Source organism: Festucalex cinctus, chromosome 1 (genome assembly GCF_051991245.1).
Source record: "Festucalex cinctus isolate MCC-2025b chromosome 1, RoL_Fcin_1.0, whole genome shotgun sequence".
Taxonomy (NCBI): domain Eukaryota; kingdom Metazoa; phylum Chordata; class Actinopteri; order Syngnathiformes; family Syngnathidae; genus Festucalex; species Festucalex cinctus.
Window position 1 is genome coordinate 30,702,598 of NC_135411.1, and position 12,262 is coordinate 30,714,859.

Here is a 12,262-nt window from a genome sequence, read left to right on the forward strand (position 1 = left end):
GCGATACAACTATGCTAACTGAACTACTTTTTGAGCTGTTTTGCACGATGAGCATGATCACAGAATGAATTCTACTCACACTGTAAGTTCATATTTGTCCTGAGATTGTCTGGCAACCATTTCACGGTGTGCTGGTGGGATAGGCTACAGCTCATCTGTATCCCGAATGAGAACTTTATTACGGTAAATGCATGGATGGTGTACCTAAAGCAGTGGCCAGTATGTAGATAGTGTGTGTGAATGAATGCCTTAAATACCAAAGTTTTCTATTTGAACGGTTTAATTTTAATATTTAATCTGCAAGTACTCTTTTCGGCTGTGACATCTTCTCAAAGGCCATGTATTACAAATATAATTGCATGTACAAAGGCTCCCTTTTCTTCTCTTTGCGGCTTTGCACAGTAAGCCCATTAGATCAATACAATGCTGTAACAATAATTACCATCAGCAGCCATTGAGGAAGATCGCATTTCCTCCAAAGACTGAAAACAGAAACTGGGCCGCTGTCATATAGGCAACTCTGCAGTGCTGTAAATGTGTAATTGGATGAATTAGAGACAGGGGAGAAAAAAAAAACTCTCTCACACACATACACATACACAACACAATCAGGGATGGAGAATAAAACAGGACAAATGTGCCAACGTCAGTTTAGTTTTTCCTCCAAGCAAAAGTCATTACCGCATGAAATAGCCCCTACAGCGTTGGGAAATGAATAAAATACTAATATGATCCTGGCATCCAAGCTGCTGGGTTACAGTGGAGCGGCGCCAATGTCTCAGTGTCTCATTTGAAATTCTGAGCCGCACACAGACTTGAAAACCAAGCAGAAAAAGCGAGGCGCCACCAGGGCTAAAATCTCTCTGGGACAAACCCTGAATGTTTTGCACTAAAGGTTTCGTTTTTAGCATTTGATGATAAGAATTATTTTTTCCCCCAGCTTGGTGAATGGCAGTCTGGCCTTCGTGCATGCATGCAACTTGATTTCTTTAAAAGAAAGAAATGCTGCATAACGTATCGCTTTACACTGTGCGATTTTGACTGTTGTTGGAGTGGAAAACTTTATGCAAATTTGAGGTAACAGGCAGCAACATAATCTCAAATCATAGAGATAATCATGTAGCTGTTCACTTTTGGTTCACTCAGCACAGCCAACACTTCACTCTCATTCGTTGACTCCCACGTCACTCACCGGGCCAGACTCCGCCTTTTCAAGCCATACATCCATCCATCCATTTTCTTGGTCGCTTGATCCACACAAGGGGTGCTGGAGCCTATCCCAGCCGGTTTCAGGCAGTAGGCGGGGTACACCCTGAACTGGTTGCCAGCCAATTGCAAGGCACACAGAGACGAACACGCATCCACACTCACAATCACACCGAGGGACAATTCAGATCACCCAATTAACCTGCCATGCATGTCTTTGTAATGTGGGAGGAGTCAAGTCATACACAGACATTCAAATTTTCAAAACCTACATTGCAGAATGTGTGCATGGTGATGACCCAAAATGGGAGGCAGCATATTTTATTGGTATTGCACAAAACAAATTTTTATGTGATTACTCAGATAATGGATGGGATGATGGGTATAATAGTCGATTCAGTATGTTCAATAGTCGCAGCCCTAATAAGAAGTGCTTATATGAGTATGGGACAGGTTAATAAGAGTGTCAGGAGGGTCATAACGCTGTCAAAGATATCTACTGTAAGATAAATAATATAAATAAATTAATATATGGTCATTGGTAATTCTTTCAGATTTGTACAGTATCTATCACCTGGATGATCTGATACGAAATCGCCCACGATAAACAAAGGACTACTGCATAAAAGCCAAAGAATTTTTAGCTAGTTTAGTCACCCATGTAGCATATCAGACCATATTTACTAAACTGCAAGAGAAAGGTGCGTATTTGAAGAAGGCATCTACTTTTGCTTGCAAGTCAAGACAATAAGTTGGCCAAAAACTTGTAAGTCAGGTAATTTGTAACACCTGATTCGTCACCAGCCAATCACAGGACTCATAGATGAACAACCATCCAAATAGAGAAAACCCACACAAGCACAGGGAGGAGATGCAAACTCCATGTTGAAGAGCTTGAGTTGAGATTTGAACCCAGAAACTCAGAACAGCAAACTAGACATACTAACCTATACTCCAGCATGCTTCCCCCCATCTGTCCAATTATTCATAAAATAAATTAAACATAACGGAGATTTTGTAATGTACCAACTAAATAAGGAGCGACGGCTCTTTTTGCCCAATGCTGTAGCAGCACAGGACGGTGTGTGTATTTCAAAGTGGCAATATAGCACGGATTGCTGCATTGATATTACAGTTTAATGCAATCTCAGGAGGCTCTGAGCAGCCCGCTTTGATTGGATAATACCACCACGTTTGAGCTCTCAGGCCCCAATCTTCATTCATATGTATAAATCACTCAAAATACAGCATGGGGATTTGAGTCACACAACCCCCCCCCTCCACAAAAAAGTGGGGAAAATGCAATAAGCACCGAGGAGAAAGTCCAATGTGACACACTTTGCACTTTCCAGTGCGCAGCAGAAGATAGGACGCTTGGAAACAGCTTGAAATGAACCAATCATCCTCGTGATTGTTACGCAGGCAGTCAATCAGGAAGTGCAGTCCCAGCTTGTTGAGGACTCTTGAGCACATAATGAGGAAGTAGCAGCAATTGTGTCTAATTATACCTTTTATATATATATATATATATATATATATTAGGGGTGTGAATTGCCTAGTACCTGACGATTCGATCCGTATCACGATTCATAGGTCACGATTCGATTCGATACCGATTAATCCCGATATGAATTTACAAGTCGATTGTTGCGATTTTTTTACTCAAATTTAGAAAATAGCATTAAGTAAACTTGTACATGTACACTGTAAGATTTGTATGAAAATGTATTATTTATTGATCTCAAACTTCAGTTTTATAACTGTGAGCCACTGTATTTAACAAACAGGTTGTAACCTTTTTCATGTTAGAACAGCATTGAAATTAAAATATTAAGGCTTAATGTTCCATTAATATAACATTCTTCATGCTTAAGGTGTGAAATTTAGACGTTTTGTTGAATATTTTTTCATCAAAAATGGATGTTAAAAAATCGATTCGGCTGCCTATTGAATCGATTCGAGAATTGGGTGCTGTAGTATCGCGATATATTGCCGAATCGATTTTTTAACACCCCTAATATATATATATATATATATATATATATATATATATATATATATATTGAAAAAGAGAAAAAGAGGACAGGACACTATTGGAATATCACTAACCTTGACCTGCCACTATCTGTGTGGTTTTATTCCTTTCCTCTCCATAGTGTATTTTTCCTCCTAAGGATGTACTTCAAAGGCCTCTTTTGATATGTATTTTCCGTAACATGTCGGCATCCAAACGTTTGACTGCCGAGATTCCTTGTGATGAAAGGACTGCCGGAGCGATGGATCTGCTCTATGAGTCTGATTTCATTTGGATTAGATCTCAATTTTAAAACCAGTAGGATTCCAAAAAAAATCATCAGCTGCACTGGCGTGGTGGTTAGTTAATAGCACCGGCAGACCAAGCATGTACAATAAAGTGCTGGGCTGCCACCTAATGGCTTCTTCGCACTATCTGGCTGTCCAACTGGAAATAGACTGACCTCCACGTGAATCCCAACCGCAGTTTTAACAGATGCATTCATTGATTTAAAAGCTTAATATTAAAGTGAGCAGTTGCACTGGAGAAGTTGTCTCATTTGGCTCCATGCAATTCTCAACAGCTCTGCTTGAGACTGTGGGAGTTTAATCGCCAAAGAGGAACCCTATTCATCAAGATGTTACAATAGCATCGGTTAACTTGGATCCTCACTCAATAATGCCGACTTTTCAAGGCAGCAATGTTTTCAAACCAAGATGACTGCGCTACCTAACCTTAATGATTGTTTTTAGCCATGTTAGCCTACACTGATTTTGATTCCTTCCCTGAACCAGATATTAGTTGTCATACCGAGACTGGCCTGCAAGAGACAACGTAGTGCCGTAGAACATCCAGACATAGAAGAAGAAATAGTAGATGAGTGGTACATGGGCTCCATCTAGTGGTGCATGAAAGAATTCCTGAATTAAATGTTCAAACTGCATAACGTTTCAGTGACTTAAACCTTTATTTTTAATCCAACATTTGTAGTAGTTTACTTGTATCTGTTGTTCTACATTTGCTGCACTGTTGAGTTAAATGTTCGATTAATTTTCTTGGTTTATTATTGTTTTCCTTTTCTTTTAAGCAAAAATATACTGTATTTTTTAAAAATAAGTGTTGAAGTACTCTCTTGTAGTTGTAACCTTATTTGTCAGTACAAATGCTTTGAAACTGGCAATTTAAAAGTCACAATATGGATGCAGTAGTAGCTTTTATTGTGGCTTTGAATTCTATTAAACATACGTTTTAGGACTTTAACCTCATTTTTGATCGGCCTACTACCTACTATATTTTCATTATGGTCATTATGGTTGTACGTGAGGAGGCAAATATATATATATATATATATATATATATATATATATATATATATATATATATATATATATATATATATATATGAATGACATATTTTAAAACTTTTTCCATATATAAGGCGCTAGAGTAGAGGCTGGGGTTACGTTATGCAACCATTAGATGGTGCTGCGCTAAAGGGAATGTCAACAAAACAGTCAGATAGGTCAGTCAAACTTTATTAATAGATTACAAACCAGCTTTCTGACAACTCCATTCACTCCCAAAATAAATAAACAGCTGTTTTATTATTTTCTCTGATCAAAAGTATTAGTATTAGCTAGCGATCCAAGATGGCGGGATCTTCTGCGCATGCGCGTCACCGATCGTGCAGGGTCACCGATAGCGTCTTGACAGCGAGACCTGTTGTGGCTCAACATTGATCCATATATAAGGCGCACTGGATTATAAGGCGCATGGTCAGCTTTTGAAAAAATTGAAGGTTTTTAGGTGCGCCTTATAATGCGGAAAATACGGTGTGTGTGTGTGTATGTATATATATATATATATATATATATATATATATATATATATATATATATATATATATATATATATATATATATATATATATATATATATAGTGGAGGTGGGTTAAGGGGGGTCCATGGTACTTGGTGTTACAAACTATGAATTTGAGATTGAGATTCTGACTACATACTGTCTCCTGCTGCGGTGTTACTTCAGATCATGCATGCAAAATGGAAATAGTGTGGACAGAAAATACGACAACCCTGTAATGAATTAAATCAAAATAACAAATCAGCAGTGTTTTACCGTAGCACCACAGATGAAGTGTGCATTGTTGGGATGCAATCTCACACTGGCATCAATAGGATTAGTTGGAAGTGTCATGTGTTGTCCACGCCGAGATAACAAGAATAAATGAGCAGTGGGGCTGAGTCCAAATTAGAGAGTCATGCACCTTTTTTTCCCTCTCTTGTTTTACCCCACCGACTCAAAGTGTGATTGGCACAGCAATTGCCAGAAAGCTCTTTGGCATCAATTCCGGCTGTTTAGAAATGCGGAGGAAGTCACAATTCATATTCATACTCCGTTTGGAGTGTCACCTACTCGGAGGATTCCGAGTCTGAGCACACTCCGTGGCTCCTCCGGCCGTGGAGGTGCATCAAAACATCCAAATAATTACACAAGTCGCCTGATATCGGGGCGCTTTGCGCCCCATGTAGATAAACAACCCCCACCATCCTCACACGGGAGGGGAACGCATATGAAATATCGGCAGCCTTTTTTTTTTTTCTTTCTTTTTTTTTTTTTTCAATCTGCCGTCTGCTCTCAAGGCTTGGCATCAGTGTGCAGCTTTTGATAGTTGTGTAATTTTATGTAAATTGACTGTAAATGGAATGTTATAGTGGTGATGCATCAAACTTAAGCGGTGGACTAAAGTACCAATAATTTCGAATTTGAGCTTTTTCTTCTCTCAAATCAAAGTCAGTAAACGCATGATCATTGGATGCCTTCAAAAGATTATACTGAGTGATTATCCTGTGGTGTGGGGCATGTGGAATGAGCATTCTCTCCGCAATTCGCTTGGTAAAATAAAAAAACAAAAAAATGAACGAATGAATAAATTAAATGAATAAATAAATAAATAAAGAAAAAGATTGAATTGATTCATTGTTGAAGAGTTTTCACCATGTTGTTGCCGGAAAAGCAAATAGCTCGTTAAGCTTTTTCTTTGTATTCTCTGGTTAACTAAATGCACCGTTAAGCTATGCTGCCCCTTACAGGTCAGTTGTGGTACTACAGCAGACTTAATTTGGTGTACAGTGTTCTCTCGCTATAACGTGGTTCACTTTCCGCGGCCTCGCTGTATAACGGGTTTTATACTAATGTAACTATTTTCTGAAATGTATGAAGGTTTGAACATTGAGAATGTTTAAACAAGAGAGAAATCTGAGAAAATGTAAATGGCTCAATGAGAAAAGTGTATAAATAGTGTACAAATTGTGTATAATAAGTGTATAATATTGCGGGTATTTTTTGGAACCTAACCCCAACGGAAAACGAGGGAACACTGTACTGGAAAAAGTTGTGATCTTGACGCAGCAGACAAGTCCACGTATGAATTACAACCACCACTTTCCTGCTTCAAGAGAATGCACTTGGCAGTGCCGGTTAGCAGTTAGCACCGAGCAGGGTTGGGAAACTCCAAACTGGCAGAGCCAGACTTTTATGATTGGGGGGGGGACAGTGGGGGTTAAAGGATACTTCAGGGCGGACCCGTCGCCATGGGCGGGCCTTGGGGGTCCGTGCCCGCCCTGTCAGTCAGCCGTGCCCGCCCTAGCAAGATGACTCACCAAGTATTCGTCCTATCAGTCACGTAAACTTGCGCCTTCTGTTTTAAGTAAAGCATGGCGTGCCAGCCAACCACATACCTCCTTTCAAGTTTGGCTGTGATTGACAACTAAGCGAGCCAATGACAATCAGGATCAGGAGGGATGGGGTGGGGTGGGGGGAGACGCGCGCTCTGCAGACGTGCCTTAGCCAAATCTACTTCCGGGTAGATCGTGCGCATTTGCCGGCTGGCGCTGGGACAAAGACTGAGCAGTGAGCACGTCGTGCCTCTTTCATGGAAGCCACCAAACGCCAAACCTCGATCCAGGATGACACAGTTGACATCAATGGGAATCCTGAGTCCACTGGTTACGTTTACAAGTGAGTGTCAAACTTTTATTTGAATTAGTCAAGCCACACAGCACGGATGAATTGTAGCAATACACAGTATGCTGTTAACAGACCCAAGCAGTCACACATACACAACAACAACTAAGCAGCATAAAATTATTTATCACTAAAGCAGTTGCAGTACAATGTGAGTTGAATTCTCTTTTTTTATTGCCAAGTTTGTTAATGTTGATGACTGTCACTAAGTTCTAATTTAAAAAAAACAGCACTTTACACATCCTTTTGGATTGATATTCTGCTTAGTTTTTCACTGAACCCATATGTTGTTTCTGTATATCATCGACATAACTCAACCTTATTTCTAAATCACTTTAAAACAGCCATTGCTGCATACAAAGTGCTGTGCATGGAATAGAAATTTGTCTTTTAGTAGACACAAGTGAAATAAAATAACACAAAATCAAATTAATTAGAGTAAATATAAGTAGATAAGTACACACGCAAATAAAATACAAAAAAAAAAAAATCTGTACAAGTATAGAAATAAAATAACACAAAATACAGAAGGCACCATAAAAATAAAATGATGTGAAGTCTCATGCTGAGTCAAAGATCAAAGAATAGAGATGTCTGGCAAAAATGAAAGGAAATTTTGTCCATATCGTACAGCCCTAATCCAACACACAAATGAAGGCAACTGCTAGCCAATTCCAGATAGAAGGGGCTGGGTCACAGAGTCATTCATTCGGACATAGTTGTTTACAGAAGTGAAGAGTGGATTTGTTTCAAATGAACTTTTGAACTACACATTTTTTTTTCAGTTTGTCTTTTAGATTTCATAACGAACTGCCGCTTTTAAGTGACAGAAAATATTTCTGTACACTTTTGCAGTTGTCACAATGCCGCTGTTCAACCTGATGAACATTAGATTTAGGTTGATAAAGTGTGCCCCCCCAAAAAAGGTAATGCCCCCCCTACAATTTCTTTCTGGTGACGGGTCTGCTTCAGGTTATCCCAAAGATTATGCCAAATAATTCGTTTCAGAAAAAACAACAACAACAAAAAAAAACAATTTCAATAAGAGTCTCTAAATGTTGAAATATAAGTAATATAAGTAAGTGTATATTTAGCACGCAGTACATTTTTTGCAAATAATGTGCTGTTGATTAACAATGTAAAAAATATACAAAAACATTCAAAGTCTATGAACAATTAAAATCAGTGTTTAACATGAATGAAATTTGTACGCAAAAACTTGTTTAGTTTTTAGTCATATTTTGTCCCCTTACTTAAGTTTCCACATACCCTATGGGAAAAAAATATATATAAATTTGTTACTCCTGCTACTACTTTATTTACAACCACATAATGTTATTAATGTTATTAAATCCCCCACTTCTAGACTAAAAGCGCATATATACAAAGTGTTTAGTATTCTTTAAGCTGTTCTGTGTGTATCTTGTTTTGATTTTACTTTTAATTTGGAAGGCCGCTCCATACTTCTGTTTCCTGTTTCACGTCTCCGTTCATCATTCAGCTCATGCATTTTTTTTTCAAGTTTGTGCAAAACAACATTCACTTATTGATGTTGGTCCAAAACAATCTATCTGAACATAAAAGTTATTTTAAACAGTCACCCACAGGGAAACCAACATTGAGATTGCCAAAAAAAATGGAACTGTAATCTTGATTGGACTTGGGAGATTGTTCTTCTCCAGACTCCTAGTGAAGTGGATTACAACATTTTGTGGTAAATAGCACCAGCTACTTTGCAGGAGGTGTATAAAAATTAGTATGCTTCTGATTGAAAAAAAAAAATGCTGGCTGGCTTCATTGCAAGACATGTGGTGCCACTGCGTGCTATGTCAATCATTTGGCGCCTGGGGGTCCAATCACATTTGAGGGGGGCCCAGTGCCACCCCGGCCTCCCCTCTGGCTCCGCAACTGGAACCCAGGTCCAGAAAGTAAAGCCAAACTGTTTCAGGGTTTTTACAAAGTACTTTCTGGACCTGTTTTCCCTAACCCTGACACTGGGATAGGTTGCTACAGCTCTCAAAGGGGCCTGCATAGACACTCTCAGACTCCTTTGAGAGCCAAAAGCCAAGTGTATGCTTGTCTTGTCGCTTGGAGAGACAACAAGTCATCTTTAAACGTGAGGTGTATTTTATTCAGCAACTCAAGAAGATAGCTTAAGATACTGTCACACATTGGTGTTAATTCTGGTCCAGGAAAGCTGCATTAGTAATGACAATGTGCATCCGTTTAACACTTAACAAAATAAAGCCATAGAACGTGTAAAAAAGTCACTTCAAGTTACACAATTTAGCAATAATAAATATAGCAAGAGCTGCGAGCAGCTATGAAGGGCCATCGCACTTTGGGGTACCTGCACGTTGCAGTACTGGCATGTTGGAATTTGAATTTTTAGAAAATGTCATCGTTACCTTTACATATACATGTACTTTGTGTCATTTTGATATTTTGGAAAAATCTCACAAAAAAAACTATCCCATCCATCCATTTTCTTAACAGCTTATTCATCACAAGCGTCACAGGGGTGCTGGAGCCTATCTCAGCTGGCTTCAGGCGTGGTACATCCTGAACTGGTTGCTAGCCAATCGCAGGGCACACAGAGACAAACGGCCATCCACACCTAGCGACAATTCAGAGCGCCCAATCAACCTGCCATGCATGTCTTTGGAATGTGGGAGGAGACCGGAGTACCCGGAGAAGACCCACGTGGGCACGGGGAGAACATGCAAATTCCACCCAGGAAGGCCGGAGCCTGGACTCAATCTTGCGTCCTCAGTACTGGGAGGTGGATGTGCTTACCAGTCATCCACCGTGTCGCCACAAAAAGCTATTAATATATTATTTTGCCAGGCCTGTATAAAAGTTGATGAGTTTACGTCCCTGTTAAAGATGCATTTTACAGTTCAATGCCCATGAGTACAAAGAACTCGGACTTTTTAACTGCTACTGCGCCTATCAGCTTGTCGCTTGTATTCAGTTTAGAGTGTTTGGGCGAACACACCACAGTTTCTTGGGAGAGTAGTGGAGGGTGACATCACGCTTGTCCCCTTGAACATTTAGTGTTACCATATGACACAATTGGGATGGAAACTGAAAAAACAAAAAACAAAACAAGAGCACAGCCCAAATTCCATATTAGATCCCCAGAAAATTTAAAACAAACAAACAAACAAAAAACGAATAGTTTATCTGAGCGTATGGACTCACATGCGCATCATGCACGAGGATGACACAGAGGTTGCAGTTATGCTTTAGGCCAGTGGTGGCAGTCGTGAGTAACAAAGTGTAAAACTCTACAAAGCACCTTTAAGACCCTTAAAATCAGCATTTTTTTTCTAACAATGCATTGCCATGGCAACAGCGTTTCACGAAAAATCACAACATTTCGCGTTTCAACATTATGAAGGCCTAAACAATCTTCCGAGCAAATATGATGTTGATCTGGTTAACCTGCTCGGAGAAAAACATGTATTTCCTTTTGCCAGTAGGTGGCACTACCACTACGGTGAAAAACAAGTTTGTAGATGTCTTCAGGCCTGGACTGTCATCAAATATGTAACATTTCAGAAGATAGGATCATCTGGGTCAAGTTACAAGAGTTTTTATTGTCATGGTGAATCAGTAGAATTTGCACCGTAATGGCCACGGTCTGAGGCATGATCAACATCTTTTCTGACAAATTTTCAATTGGATATCTTCAACGGCACAACAGATAAAATTGTGAAAATTGACATTTCTTGTCACAATAGGTGGTGCGATTGCATAACCGAATATTTTTCGTAAAGATACATTCAGGTCGTGACTATAAGTATATATATGTGAAGTTCAGGATTTTTTTTTAGAGCATGTACATACACTGGAGTTATTAATGAAGCACTCCTTTGTGGGGAAGCAAATATGAAACTCAAAATTTGATGTCCCACCCCCGTCATAGTATTTCGTAAACTCGAGATTTTTTTCCACAATTGCGTTCCAGGTCTTGAGATGGAACAGCTCTAGTTTGAAGTCAATTGGATGAATTATCTGGGACAACGGGGCAAAAGTATGACCCCTGTAAATGTGCAAAAATGGGCCAAAATCAGACACTCAAAAATGCATAGCTCACTTCCTGTACATTTTAGCTATGACATTGACTTTGTTCAACAAAGTTTGTTGTACGTCTCACGGTCCTACACGTGCCTGCCAGTTTTTGTAGCCCTGCGACGTCAAACGTGCTGGGATTTTTTGTTTTTCCACTCCAGGTGGCGCTACAGAGCCATTTTGTTGCCATCGTTTATGACAACTTTAAAATTGCAATTTTTTCAGCAGGGCCAATGAGTGTGTAAAGTTTGTTGAGTTTTCATATATGTTTGCGTCCCAAAAAATGCAATTCATTTAGGAGAAAAAAGGAGGAGGGAACTGCAGAAACAAGAGGGACCTCGCCACAGTTGCAGCCCGGGCCCTAACAACGCTTTAACCAGCTCTTAACACATTCACTGCCATAGGCGGTTTTAGACGTCAAAGATTTATTTATTTTTCCTGGACTGGCAGTGAATGAGTTAAATGAATATGAAAAGGAAAATGTACTCTTAGTAATCCCCGTACACAAAAAGGGATCGTCGCCAGGACACATCCTCTCAGAACCTTCTCGCGCAAACCAACATGAGGGCTCTGAGTGACAAGCAATGCTGGTGGTCGTTCGGGACTCATAGAACCGTAGTTAAACAATGTCCAACGTGAATGCTAATATCTGAAAATGTCTGACTTTCTTAGAGCATGCAATGTTAATGGTTGAACAAACATGCCACTTTTGGGGTCTTCTGAAAATGACAATTTTGGAAGTAGCCTACAAAGCTTTGGCCTCACGGCAGCGATATGATCTACCAGTGAAATCAATAACTGCAGTGCAGTTCTATCACCAAAAACAAACACACAAACAAACAAACAACAACAACAAAGATTCAATCTATACCAACAACTGAGCATTATGTGTAGACCTACTTGTAAAGACATCAACTATGGACT